A 14,369-nucleotide genomic window follows, 5' to 3' on the forward strand; every position below is an offset into this window, starting at 1 on the left:
CAAAAGTTTACATCACCCTGCTCTTAATGTAGTGTGTTTCCTCCTTTAGCATCAGTGAATGCTTGCTGCCTTTTTTGCACAAATTAAAGCTCAAGGACTTTGGATATCTAAAGAACATGCTGATTGTAAATTTTGACTTTTACTTTATTTTTAAAAGGTCCAATTTGTCTTCAGTAGTTGTGCGGCAACTGCTTAATACAAGATTCATATATTTTTTAAGACTCATATTGCAGCTTCCTTTGCATGTCTGGAATTATCCTACATAAAGTTTCATGCCCCTGCCACAAAACATTTCTAATAGAGATGCACCGATAATCGATTATTCAGAGTGATATCAGCCGATACCGATAACCGATACCGATAGTTCTGCCTTTTATACCTTCTTTTGAATTTATAATAATTAATTCCACAATTCTGAAAGAAATGCAAAAGAAAAAAACCTTTATTCTCTCCAAGTTGTTCCATTTCAAAGGGAACTCCATGTTGCATTTAGCATAACAGTATGGGAGCACCCTTGTGTGCGACCAGCCTCTGAAGCTTATGTAAAATCATGCCTATTTATAGGCCTGCTGTGATCAGGTGACGTGGCAATTAAACGCGTCGCGTGATATATATATATTTATGGCACCTGTGAACCGCACCGTCAGCCTTATTATCTTCAGCGAGACTGCATGTCGGTTGTTTGTGTAAAGAAACAAAAAGATGCTTCATTTCCTCTCTATCTTTTCTCAAAATCTCTGGACTTTTCTATCCCTTTAAAAAAAGAAAAGAAAAAAAGGAAAGAGGGAGAGAGAAAAATATGAGTGAGAAACCTTGGTCCAGTTTCATCATGGGGAGTAGTGCACACTTTCTGTGTGAAGTGTCTAGAAGGGAGCATGTGATGGCAGCCCTCAAGAGGTCTGACTGTGCATTATAACACCTATATTATACAGCTCCACTTGCGACTTGCTCTTTTCTCGGAAGCCGTAGCGAGTTGTGTTTCAGAGCCTCGCGGATCTGGGCCGGCTGCTGCCGAGGTAGCTAGCTGTCTCAAGTCCGGGGGATCTCTTATGGATCCAGAAGAGGAGCCGAAGACGAGCGCTGCTCTATTTCTTGTTCTGTCTTCCGGGTCCGGCTAAAAAAACACACACAAAAATAATAGTAATAATTCCTCTCTGACTCCGAGGAGCCGGAAGGGTGTGCTAAAAACTGAGAACAGCATGTAAAGAGCTGCATGAAGAGATTACTTTGGTTGGATGGGCTCTTTTTCTCCCCAGTGAAAATAAATCCCTCACACTGCAGAAAACCCTGTTACTACATGTAACCCTGTTCCCTGAGAAGGGAACAAGACGTTGCGTTTAGCATAACACTATGGGAGCGCCCTTCGTGCGTGACCGGCATCTGAAGCTTGTGTGAAATCATGCCTATTTATAGGCTGTGCCGTGATTTAGTGATGTGGCAATTAAGTGCGTCGCATGATATATATATGGCACCTGTGAACCACGCCATCAGCCTCTATTTTCTGGAGTGAAGATGCAATTGACAGGCCTACCCCGGTATTACAAAGCTACGCAATGTCTCGTTCCCTCCTCAGGGAATGGGGTTACATGCCCAGACATTCCCTTTCAAAGGGAACTCCACATTGCGTTTAGCATAATACTATGGGAACGAGAATACCCACTCCGTCATACCGAGGGTACGGCCTGTTCAAAAAGACCCAAGCCCGAGGGTCACTGCAGGACACTTGAGCCCAGGGTAGAATGAATATCCAGGCTGTAATATCGAATGAATGTGTGTGGCGTAGACCACCCTGCAGTAGAACATATATCCTGTAAGGATACCCCGTTGGACAAAGCCTTCGAGGAGGCGACCCCCCTTAGTGGAATGAGCCCTTATGCCCAGAGGCATAGCAAGACCGTGCGCCTCATAAGCGATAGAGATTGCTTCCACTATCCAATTAGAGATGCGCTGCTTTGACACAGCATCACCTCTACTGTTGCATGCCAAGCAGACCAGCAGCTGCTCTGACTTATGCCAATGGCTGGAGTGGTGAATGTAAGTACAGAGAGCCCTTACTGGACACCGCAGGTGCTTTCTCTCTTGTTCTGGTGTGAGGGCATAAAAACTGGCAACACCACAGGCTGGGCAGCAGATGTATATATAATCCGGCCTAGGATACAGGAAAGCTTTGGCTAATCCAGGTGTAAAGGCCAGGCAGGAAGGGGCAACTGTAGATCTTGTAGATCTACTACTCATTGAGAGATGTCAGGGCCAGCAGAAGAGATACCTTTAAAGTCAGAAGCTTCTCAGAGGCTGACTCTAAGGGCTCAAATGGGGCGCCTGACAGACCTTCCAGGACCACAGAAGGTCGCAGGAAAGTATGCGTGACCTGCAGAGGAGCCTCAGCCGCCTGACACAACGCATAAACCTCGAAATTAGAGGATGTTGCCCCACAGAGGCTCCATCAACAGGGGCGTGGATGGCCAAACTGGTGGCCACATAAACCCCGATTGTATAAGAAACCCACCCCGCTGAGAAACATTCTTGTAAGAACTCCAGGACTGTAGCTATTTCACAGTTCACTGGGTCTACAGTGGATCCCTGTGAAAGGGAATCTCCCAAGGAGTGCCATCTAGCAGGGATATCATCTCTCAGAACCATATTCAAGCTGGCCAAAGAGGTGCTAATAGCAGCAGACATAGACTGTCTTGGCAAACTCGCTAGAACTTGTGGGAGCAGAGCGATCAGGGAAAAGCATACAGATGTGACCTCAGCCACACGTGCACCATGGCGTCCAGCCCTAATTGTGAGGGAGGAGTGAGGGCAAACCACAGTCTGTTGTCTCCTCGAAGGTGAACACATGCAGTCCTGCTTGGCAAAACCTCCGCCATATGGACTCCACCAGTGCACCCTCCAATAAAAGAAAAGGAAGAAAAAACACATAAAAATAATAGTAATAATTCCTCTCTGACTCAGAGGAGCCAGAATGGTGTACTGAGAGCAGCATATAAAGAGCTGCTTGCTAAGGCTGGATGAGCTTTTTTTCTCCCCAGTGAAAGTAAATCTCCCCTTTCTTCCTGAAGTGGAAGAAATACAAAATATCGGGCTTCTGGGGGAAAACCATGCATAAGCCATATTTATAAGTCCACGATGGTGGATTATTTGGCCATTGTGGGGAATGAACGGCATGGCTATTTAGCTATGCTGAAGGTGGAGGAGGCGCTTGCGAGCTACCTCTCTCCATCAACAGCAGGAAATTTAGGGGGGCTGGCTGTGCCATCCAAGCCACCGTGTAAGGCCACTGTGGCATTGGTGGGCAAGGCCTATACAGTAGTAGTCTTGCTTATGGTCACTGCAAACAATGACAGTGTTGCAGGCCTAACAAGAAGACCTGCTGAGGGAGTTTGACATATGGCAGCATTCAGCCAGTTCCTTCCGTGTTGTGTCGAGTTCAGCCGGGCATCCATGAGTGGAGCCCAGGTCAGCGTTAGGGCGAGGGAGACACAGAAGGCGAGTATGGCAGCCAGCCAACCCCCGCAAACAGCCAAGGGAACCGGTCGGCCACAGTCACGGCCTGCAACTAGGCTTGATCTGAGAATGGTCATAAAGGCCAAGCAGAAAAAGAAGAGCAGTCCTGAGGGGCCATGGAGGGATGCGTCAAGGGACATGAGGTTGTTAGGGCAGTTAGCCCCAGTGCTATTGTAGGGCCTCCCGTAGCCAAGGCTGTCCCAAGTTTTCAGTGTTCTCTGTTCAGCGAGCTGTCACAGGGCAACGAAAATCTTATGCTTTCCCTCCAATAGAATGTGTAATAGTTAACATCACTAAAAGACCGTCTGGCAGCATGGAAACTACTGCCAAATGTGTCTCCATGGGTTCTGTCTAGCATAGAAAAGGTTACCAGGTCCAGTTTAGAGCTCAACCCCCCTGGTTCAGAGGTGTGCTCACCACAGTAGTCAGCACAGACCAGAGCCCAACATTAGAGCAGGAATAAGATCCCTCTTGGACAAACGGGACATAGAACGTGTACCCCATTCTCTGAGGGAGGGAGGTTTTTACAGCCATTTATTCCTGGTCTGCAAAAAATAGAGGAGTATGCAACCAATTTTAGACCTGCGTCATCTGAACTGTACTTTTCAGACATACAAGTTCAAGATGCTGATGCCCAAACTTATTGTTCCACAGATTCAATTTGAGGACTGGTTTGTGACTATAGATCTAAAAGGTGCATATTTCCACATAGCCAAAATCGGGTTCTTCCCTTCTGGATAGCTTTATCCCCTCGCACCTTCACAAAGTGCATGTATGTCATTCTGGCTCCATTGTGGCTCCAGGGCATACGTGTACTAAGCTACCTGGATGACTGGTTAATTCTAGCACAATCCAGGGAACTGGCGGTTCAACATCGAGATGTTGTTCTTGCCCACATGAAGAGCTTGAGGCTCAGGTTGAACCTCAGAAAAGTATGCTTTCTCCACTGCAGTCGATAACTTTTCTAGGGGTTACATGGATTCTACTATAATTATGGCGTTTCTATCCCCAGCATGCGTATGGTCAATCCTATTAACATTGAGCAAGATAAAGCTGGAGCTTGGCAGCCAACGTCAATAGCAGCCAATGTCAATTGAGAGGTCACCATGTGTTTACAGACAACACAGCGGTGGTCTTATATATTGACTACCAGGGAGGATTATGTCTGCGCCCCCTGTTCAGGCAGGCGCAACTAATTCTCTTCTGGGCAGAGGGAAAGTTTTGGCAGTGAGTGCAATGTACATTCTGCTCAACTGGAATGTGGGGGAAGACATCCTGTTGAGGCAGGGGCTGAGGCCCAGGGATTGGTGGCTCCATCCACAAGTGGTGGAGTCCATATGGCAGAGGTTGGCCAAACGGGATTGCATGTATTCGCCTCCGAGGAGACAACACACTGCCCGCTTTGGTTCACCCTCACTTCTCCCATACAATTAGGGCTGGACGCCATGATGCACATGTGGCCAAGGTCACGTCTGTACACTTTTCCCATAATCGCTCTGCTCCCACAAGTTCTAGCGAGAGTTCGCCAAGACAGTCTAAATCTGCTGCTAGTAGCACCATATTGGCCAGCTCGAATATGGTTCTCAGAGATAATATCCTTACTAAATGGCACTCCTTGGGAGATTCCCATCCACAGGGATCTACTGTCTCAAGCCAGAGGGCTGATTTATCACCCTCTGGGCATAAGGGCTCATTCCTCTAAGGGGGTCACCTCCTCGAAGGCTTTGTCCAATGGGTTATCCTTACAGGATGTGTGTGCTGCTGCAGGGTGGTCTATGCCACACACATTCATTCGATATTACAGCCAGGATATTCATTCTGCCATGGGCTTGAGTGTCTTGCAGTGACCCTCAGGCTTCGGTCTTTTTGAACAGGCCGTACCCTCGGTATGATGGAGTGGGTATTCTCGTTCCCATAGTATTATGCTAAACACAATGTGGAGTTCCCTTTGAAAGGGAACGTCTGGGTTACGCATGTAACCCTGTTCCCTGAGAAGGGAACGAGACGTCGCGTAGCTTTGTCATACCGGGATAGGCCTGTGAATTGCGTTTTCACTTCAGATAATAGAGGCTGATGGCGTGGTTCACAGGTGCCGTTTTTACATCAAGTGATGCGCTTAATTGTCACGTCACCTGATCAAGGCAGGCCTATAAATAGGCATGTTACATAAGCTTCAGATGTTGGGTGCACCCATAGTGTTATGCTAAACGCAACATGGAGTTCCCTTCTCAGGGAACAGGGTTACATACGTAACCCAGACGTTTCACAGTAACTGGTCTCATAAACAGAAAACACATTACTCAAATTAACATTAACACACGCACTAAATTCTGAAGATTAAAGTAAGATTTCTTAACATATTGAATGTTATTAATTCATATTAACATTGACTGAATTATAAAAAACCTCCTGTTAGGCTCACATTCACACACCACAAACAAAAGCATTTCTACTTCATCATTGAACATCAAACAGGTAATATATAATATAAACTTTCTTATATATTAACATTAACTGGATATGAAATACACTACAAACATATTTTTCTTTGCAATATATACTTTTTTGTCAACTCATGTTCATTTAAATCTTTCAACGGTATACTGGCCCTTTAATTTAGCTCGAGCAGCACAGCAAAAAAATGAAAATAAATTGACTCCTACCCAAACTCCCGCTTCACTGCTGCTCACTTCCGGTGTAAAATTTTAGCAGTGCAGAGATTACAGAGATTACAAACTGCAGTCTTGTCATCATTCCACACAAGAGACATCTTCTTTACACACAGCATGAAATCGATGTGTTTTCCCACCCTCTTTTGAATGCTAGGATATAATTGGCCCTGAACATCGGATGTTTTTAAACTATCGGCAGATAGTGTGAAAAATAGCCTTTAGAAATTAGAAATTAGAGATGCACCGATGTATCTGCCGATAATCGGTATTGGCTGATACATCGGTGTTTCTCTAATTTCTAATGTGGTCTCATTCTGCTGAGGTGAAGGGTTGTCATCAGTCTATTAAAATTAGTGTCATAGAGCAAAAGAAAGAACATGTAGGCATGTTTTTGAAAAGGAGCTGTATTTCTGCATATTGCATCATCTCTAGATGTTCCACAAATGGTCTTGGTAACATCAAATGTTTATGTACTTGAATTGAAATTCTTTGACAGAATGGAGGACCCCATCAACTTCTTCAGGGCTGTTTCTGAGTCCACTGTTGAGAAAATAGAAAAGATATCTGGAGCACAATAATCATATACAATTTAATTATTAATTTCATGCAACATAGTATAGTGAGAAAAGACAGGTGAGCTGATGATTGCATCTTTTGCAATACTACCTTTCAGTGCCAATGAGAGAAAGATTACTTTATCTTTACATTTAAAAAAAAATTTCCATCAATAATGATAAACCAATTTAACATTTACATTTATAGTATTTGGCAGGTGCCCTTAGCCAGAGCGACTTACATGAGCAGTTGAGGGTTTAGGGCCTTGCTCAAGGGGCCAACAGTGGCAGCTTGGTGGTGCTGGGGTTTGAACTCATGATCAATACTTCTTAACCACTGTGCTATCAGGTTTGCAAAGAAAAGCCATCAGAAAGAGGATGACCTCTACATTATCAAGTCAGTCCAAAATAATTTTAGATTAGCAAAAATTAGTTTTCTAGCACAAAATTAAATGTTACAGAAAAAATGTTATGTTATGTTATGTCATTAAAGAAAGCAGCATATTATGTAAGAGACACTTTTCAGGCAAAAAACACAATGAAGGCTGCTGGGTTTTGCCGCAAAAAAAAGGAGTGTGACGGTCAAAGTTTCCAGAAGAACCGTGGCTGCTTCTGTAAGATGCTCAATAAAACTTACAGCTCATTTCCTTATAAAACTGCACAAAGTGTACCAGTGACTACTATATTTATTTCTATTTTTTGTCACACCAAATATTGACTTTGATTCATTTACTACTGTTTAAAAGTAGAAACATTTAATTTGATTATTTTGAAGGCATCTTTGCTCTACAACATTTCTTTGCATGTGCCTAAAACACACACACATACATATATACATATACATATATATATATATATATATATATATATATATATATATATATATATATATATATATATATATATATATATACATATATATACACATATATACACATATACATATATATACATATACATATATATACATATATATATATATATATATATATATACACACATACACACAGTGCTGTGTGTATGTGTTTGCTGATTTTTTCTGTTTTTGTGTATGTGTCATACTAAATAGTTTAAGATCTTCATACGAAATACATCATGAAACAAAGGCAACCTAAGAAACCTTTGACTTTGACTAGGCCACTCCAAATCTTTAATTCAGTGTTTGGTTTACAAACACACGTACACCTCAATATGTCAACTTTGTGAGTTTGTTTGCTTAAATAGCTGATAAGCAGAGGTAAACCAGCGAAGGTATTTTTGTGTATTTCTTTGATTGAAGATTTGTTAAAGTACATCCGCTTGAAACATCCTGTTTCTCTGGAAGTGTATTGCTTCTTTGGAACCTTTATCTACATGTTTGCTTTGTGATGAAGGACATTGATCCAGATACATCGTGTTTCTCTGTAAAATTTGTTTACCATGCTCAATTTTAGAGACACCAACACACACAAAAAAAAACTGATTGTATATTTCAAATCTTTTATATACAGGACAGTTTGTCCATAACACACAAACAACTTTGACAGCAAAGTCACCAAATATTTATCTTCATATGACCTATTCATATACGGAGATACAGTTCCTTTTCTACTGTTTTTGCTATACACTGAAGACATTTGGGTTGGAAATCAAAAGGTCAGAATTTCAGCTTCATTTCCTGATATTTACATCTAGTTGTGTTAAACAACTTAGAACATGGGACTTTTGTTGGCAGTCTACCAAATTTTAAGGTGAGCAAAACTATAGGAACAGATAGTCTTAAAGTAAATTTTAAGTAAATAACACTTAATATTTGGTTGCATATCCCTTGCATGCAATAACTGCATTAAGCTGGCAACCCACTGGCATCACCAAACTGTTGCATTTTTCTTTTGTGTTGCTTTTTGAGGCTTGTACTGCAGCTTCTTTCATTTGTTGTTTGTTTCGGGGGGTTTATCCCTTTAATCTCCTCTTCAGGAGTTGAAATGCATGTTTAGTTGGGTTAAGGTCTGGTGGTTAACTTGGCCAGACTAAAACCTTTCACTTTTTCCCCCAGATGAAGTCCTTTGTTGAGTTTGCAGTGTGTTTTGGGTCATTGTCTTGCTGTATGATCCTCTTAATTAGATTGGATGCATTTTGTTGTAAATTGGCAGACAGTATGTTTTTTTAAGCTTATGAATTCATTCTTCTGCTACTATCAAGAGCTACATCATCAATAAAGATTATTGAACCGTTCCAGAAGCAGCCATGTCACTACCTCCACTATGATTGACCAATTAGCTTGTATGTTTTGGATCATAACCAGATACATGGGAAACTTGCTTGCTGTCATTAAGACAACAATGAACTTTTATACCAGAATATTGTTTAGACAAATTTGAAGTCATCTGTCCAGAAGCTTAAGCTGGATCGAAATTTGGTCATGCAACAGGACAATGATTCCAAGCACATCAGCAAATTGACATCTAAATGGCTAAAGAAGAAAAAATCAAGCTGTTGGCCAAGTCCAGACCTCAACCCAACTGGGATGCTGTGGTGGGTTTTAAGGGAGTTGTGCATAAACAAATGTCCTCAAACATCACTGAACTGAAGCAATGTTCTAAAGAAGAGTTGGCCAAAATTTCTGAAATAGTGTGAGAGACTGATAAACTCCTACAGGAAATGTGTATTATTAAATGTGTAGTTATTTTTGCCAAAGAGGGTTGTACATAGTATTCAATTATAGGGTATACTTATTTTTCCCACCTGGTTTCCAAATATTGGTTTACTTTGTGTAAAACTATTGGTACATATTGAAATCTGTTCACCTGAGATTATTTGTTGGTTTGTAGAAGTTGGTGAGGACCACACAAATTGTTATTTAGGCCCTGATAAATAAAAAGATAAAATTGAAAGAGGGTATACTCGTGTGTGTGTGTGTGTGTGTGTGTGTGTGTGTGTGTGTGTGTGTGTGTGTGTGTGTGTGTGTGTGTGTGTGTGTTCACTAAATATTGTGAAAGCTTTTTTTGCAACTATGATTTTTTTAAAATTGTTTATTTTCATTTCTATTTATTGGCTTTATCTCTTGTTTCTTGAGTAAACATGTTTTTCATTTTTGTATTTGACACAGCTATACAGTGGAGCTTGAAAGTTTGTGAACCCTTTAGAATTTTCTATATATCTACATAAATATGACCTAAACATCATAAAATTTTCATACAAGTCTTAAAAGTACATAAAAATATATTATACTTGGCCATTTATTTGTTGAGGAAAATGATCCAATATTGCATATCTCTGATTGGCAAAAGTATGTGAACCTTTGCTTTCAGTATCTGTTGTGACCCCCTTGTGCAGCAATAACAGCAACTAAACATTTCCAATAACTGTTGATCAGTTCTGCACATCAGCCTGGATGAATTTTAGCCCATTCCTCAGAACAGAACAGCTTATATTATGTAAGAGACACTTTTCAGACAAAAAACATAATAAAGACTGCTGTGTTTTGCATGCAAAAAAGTGAGGGAAAAGAACCACACATGTGTGTGATAGTCACATCCACAACATGTCCCCCATACACTGTATCTTCACCATAATATCTGCAATTGTAGCCAAAACTTGTTTTTAGCCTCATTTAAAAAAAATCTGGATTTGATATGTATTATCTTGAGCAGATCTAATCAAATTATGCAGCTGTAAAATAGATTTGATATGCCATAAATATTCTCTCCTTGACAATTTAAAATGTCAAAATTCTTTTTGTTATATGCTAATGCACACATGTCTCTTAGTTCAATGCTTTGTTCTTTACATGGTTTTCTCAAGTTGAAGAGCAGAAAAGCAGGATAAAGTCATATTTTAATAAAAACAGAAACCACAAAAGAACTAAAGACAACATGCTAAAGCTATAATTTTACACAATCCCAATGTAGACGATGTACCATTTTGAAAGAGTCTTTGGAGTGAATGTGCATGTTGGAGCCATTTGGAGACTCAGGCATGTAGATGAAGCCGTTACTCACGCAGTGGAATGGATTATGCATTTAGTCTCAGTGGCCACTGTGACTTGAAGTGAGTTTTACTGACCGGTTCAATGAGTGCTGTCAGCAACACTCACTGCTTGCAAGATCTTCCACAGATTACTGTTAAAGATGTCAGTCACATTGTGAGGTTGACATCTATCACTCCATCTAGTAAGAAGGAGAATGGCTTTAAATGCTATGTTTCGACTTATACCAACAACTTTGAGGGTAAGTATTCTCAAGGTTTTTTGGGGGTTTTTTTTTAAAACGGATATGGATTAATTCACACACCATGTTTTTAATCCAATGTCAGTTCAATCGTGACAGAAGACCCGCCTAGACTCAATGAAGATCTCTGTGAAGTAATCACATGGTCGCGATGCGGTGACATTTTCACTTAAGGGTGTACTCACTTTTGTTGCCAGTGGTTTATACATTAATGGCTGTGTGTTGAGTTATTTTGAGGGAACAGCAAATTTACACTGTTACACAAGCTGTACACTCACTACTTTACACTGTAGCAAAGCGTCATTTCTTCAGTGTTGTCACATGAAAAATATAATCAAATATTTACAAAAATGTGAGGGGTGTACTCACTTTTGTGAGATATCGTGTTCAGTGATCGCAACATTTAGCTGGTGGCTGAATAATATGTATGTCGAGCCGCAGTACCTGTGAGTAATCCTACAACTTCGCGTCTGGTGTTTGTTCAACCCTATGGTAAGTACATCTCTCCCTTTTTCACATTGGGACTTGGTAGATTTAGTTTGACTCCAGTCTTTGTGTTAAGGTGAGAGTGGGGAGTTGAGCATCTAAATCTAATCTAAGGCAAATCCCTAGCCAAAGACGCTACATGTGACGCCGCTGCTGTTTTGCTTGAACGGTTTCTGGTTCTACTTACTGTTTTGCTTCATGGTTTTAATTGTATTGTTTTACTTCAGTGTTTTGCGCTACCTCATTGTTTTGTTTCACCCGATCTACTTTACTTACTGTTTTGCTTGATTGGTTTCTTGTTTTGTTTTCACGTTATTCTTTCTTGTTCTTGTTGTTTGTCCTAGTCTTTTATTTTTCTCTTATTTTTTGTCGGGTTAGTGTCTATTTTGTTGACTTTAGTTTTGGATGTATTTTTGGTTTGTTTTGTAACCACATATAGTATGAGCGGCTAAGCAGTAAATTAGTGTTCCCTTTCAAAGGAAATTTCGACGTTGCGTTTAGCATAACACTATGGGAAGTGCCTCTCGCGCGTGACGGTATCTGAAGCTTGTGTAAAATCATGCCTATTTATAGGCCTGCCATGATCAGGTGACGTGGCAATTAAACACGTCACGTGATATAAATATGGCACATGTGAACCACTCCACCAGCCTTATTATTTTCTGATAGACTGCATGTCTGTTGTTTGTGTAAAAAAAACAAAAAGACGCTTCTTTTCCTCTCTATCTTTTCTCAAAATCTCATAACTTTTCTATCCCTTTAAAAAAAAAGAGAAGAAAAAAGGGGAATGAGCGAGAGAGAGAAATATGAGTGAGAGAATTCAGGAAGTGTGTTACGCCTTGCTCCCGTTTCATCACGGGGAATAGTGCACACTTTCTGGGTGAAGTGTTTAGGAGTGTAGCATGCGATGGCAGCCTCGAGAGGCTGCTCATGGTAATGCCTACATTAAGCAGCTTGGCTCGCGACTCGCGCTCTTCTCGGAACCAGAAGCGAGTTGGGTTTCGGAGCCTCACGGATTTGGGCCGTCCACTGCCGAGGCAGCTAGCCGTCTCAGGTCCGGGGGATCTCTTATGGATCTGGAAGAGGAGCCGGAGACGAGCGCTGCTCCATCTCTTGCTCTGTCTTCCGGGTCCAGCTCTCCGCTGGATTTTGGAGCTCGCGTTGTGACTCCTCCTTCCGCTATGGAAAGCCAAAAGTGGGAAAGAAAAAGTGAAAAACACACACACACACACACACACACACACACACACACAAAAAGAGTATGCAGCCAATTTTAGGTCTGCGTCATCTGAACTGTACTCTTCAGACATACAGGTTCAAGATGCTGACGCCCAAACTTATCGTTCCACAGATTCGGTTTGAGAACTGGTTTGTGATGATAGATCTAAAAGGTACATATTTCCACATAGAAATATCGCTAGCTTTATCCCCTCGCACCTTCACAAAGTGCATGGATGTCACTCTGGCTCCATTGTGACTCCAGGTTATCCGTGTACCAAACTACCTGTACGACTGGTTAATTCTAGCACGATCCAGGGAACTGGCGGTTCAACATCGAGATGTTGTTTTCACCCACATGAAGAGCTTGGGGCTCAGGTTGAATCTCAGAAAAGTATGCTTTCCCCAGTGCAGTGGACAACTTTTCTAGGGGTTATAAGGATTCTACTACGATGAGGGCGTTTCTATCCCCAACATGCGTAGGGTCAATCCTATCAACACTGAGCAAGATAAAACTGGATCTTGGGAGACTATTGGCACTTATGGGCCTATTGCACAGGAGGGGAATGAGCGAGAGAGAGAGAAATATGAGTGAGAGAATTCAGGAAGTGTGTTACGCCTTGCTCCCGTTTCATCACGGGGAATAGTGCACACTTTCTGGGTGAAGTGTGGTGAGGAGTTGGGGGTTTCAGTGGTGGCTGAGGAGTTGGGGGTTTGTCCAAGGACGAAACCTCGGAGAATAATCAGTGTCACGCGGCGATGTCTACGTGCTCTGAGAATTTGAGTGTCCCTGGTTTCTAGCCTTGGGTCATACTCTAGGGGTGTTTCCTTAGCGCAAGACGGTAATGACAGACACCTCCCTCACGGGCTGGAGCGCAGTCTTAGACAGCTGTCCATCTCACGGTCTCTGGTGCGGCCCACATCTGGAGCAGGGTGGCTCCAACCACAAGTGGTGGAGTCCATATGGCGAGGTTTGGCCAAGTGGGATGGCATGTGTTCGCCTCCGAGGAGACAACACATGGCCATCTGTGGTTCACCCTCACTCCTCCCGCACAATTAGGGCTGGACGCCATGGTGCACGTGTGGCCGAGGTCACATCTGTATGCTGTTCCCCCCATCACTCTGCTCCCACATGTTCTCTAGCGAGAGTTTGCCAAGATAGTCTATGTCTGCTGCTAGTAGCACCTCTTTGCCAGCTTGAATATGGTTCTGAGAGATGATATCCCTGCTAGATGGCACTCCTTGGGAGATTCTCATTCGCAGGGATCCACTGTAGACCCAGTGAACTGCGTAATAGCTACAGTCCTGGAGTTCTTACAAGAATGTTTCTCAGCGGGGTGGGCTCCTTCTACAATCAGGGTTTACGTGGCCGCCGTTTCGGCCAGGCAAGCCCCTGTTGATGGAGCCTCTGTGGGGCAACATCCTCTAACTTCGAGGTTCATGCGTGGTGTCAGGCGGCTGAGGCCCATCTGCAGGCCGCGCATACCTTCCTGGGACTTTTTGTGGTCCTGGAAGGTCTGTCAGGGACTCCATTTTAGCCCTTAGGGTCAGCCTCTGACTCTAAAGGTAGCTCTTCTGCTGGCCCTGACATCTCTCAAGCGAGTAGGAGACCTACAAGCTCTCTCTGTTGCCCTTTCCTGCCTTGACTTTGCCCCTGGATTAGCCAAGACCTTCCTGTATACTATGCCAGATTATATTCCTAAAATGCCTACATCAGCTGCCCA

The sequence above is a fragment of the Ictalurus punctatus genome, chromosome 19, assembly GCF_001660625.3.
Source record: "Ictalurus punctatus breed USDA103 chromosome 19, Coco_2.0, whole genome shotgun sequence".
Taxonomy (NCBI): domain Eukaryota; kingdom Metazoa; phylum Chordata; class Actinopteri; order Siluriformes; family Ictaluridae; genus Ictalurus; species Ictalurus punctatus.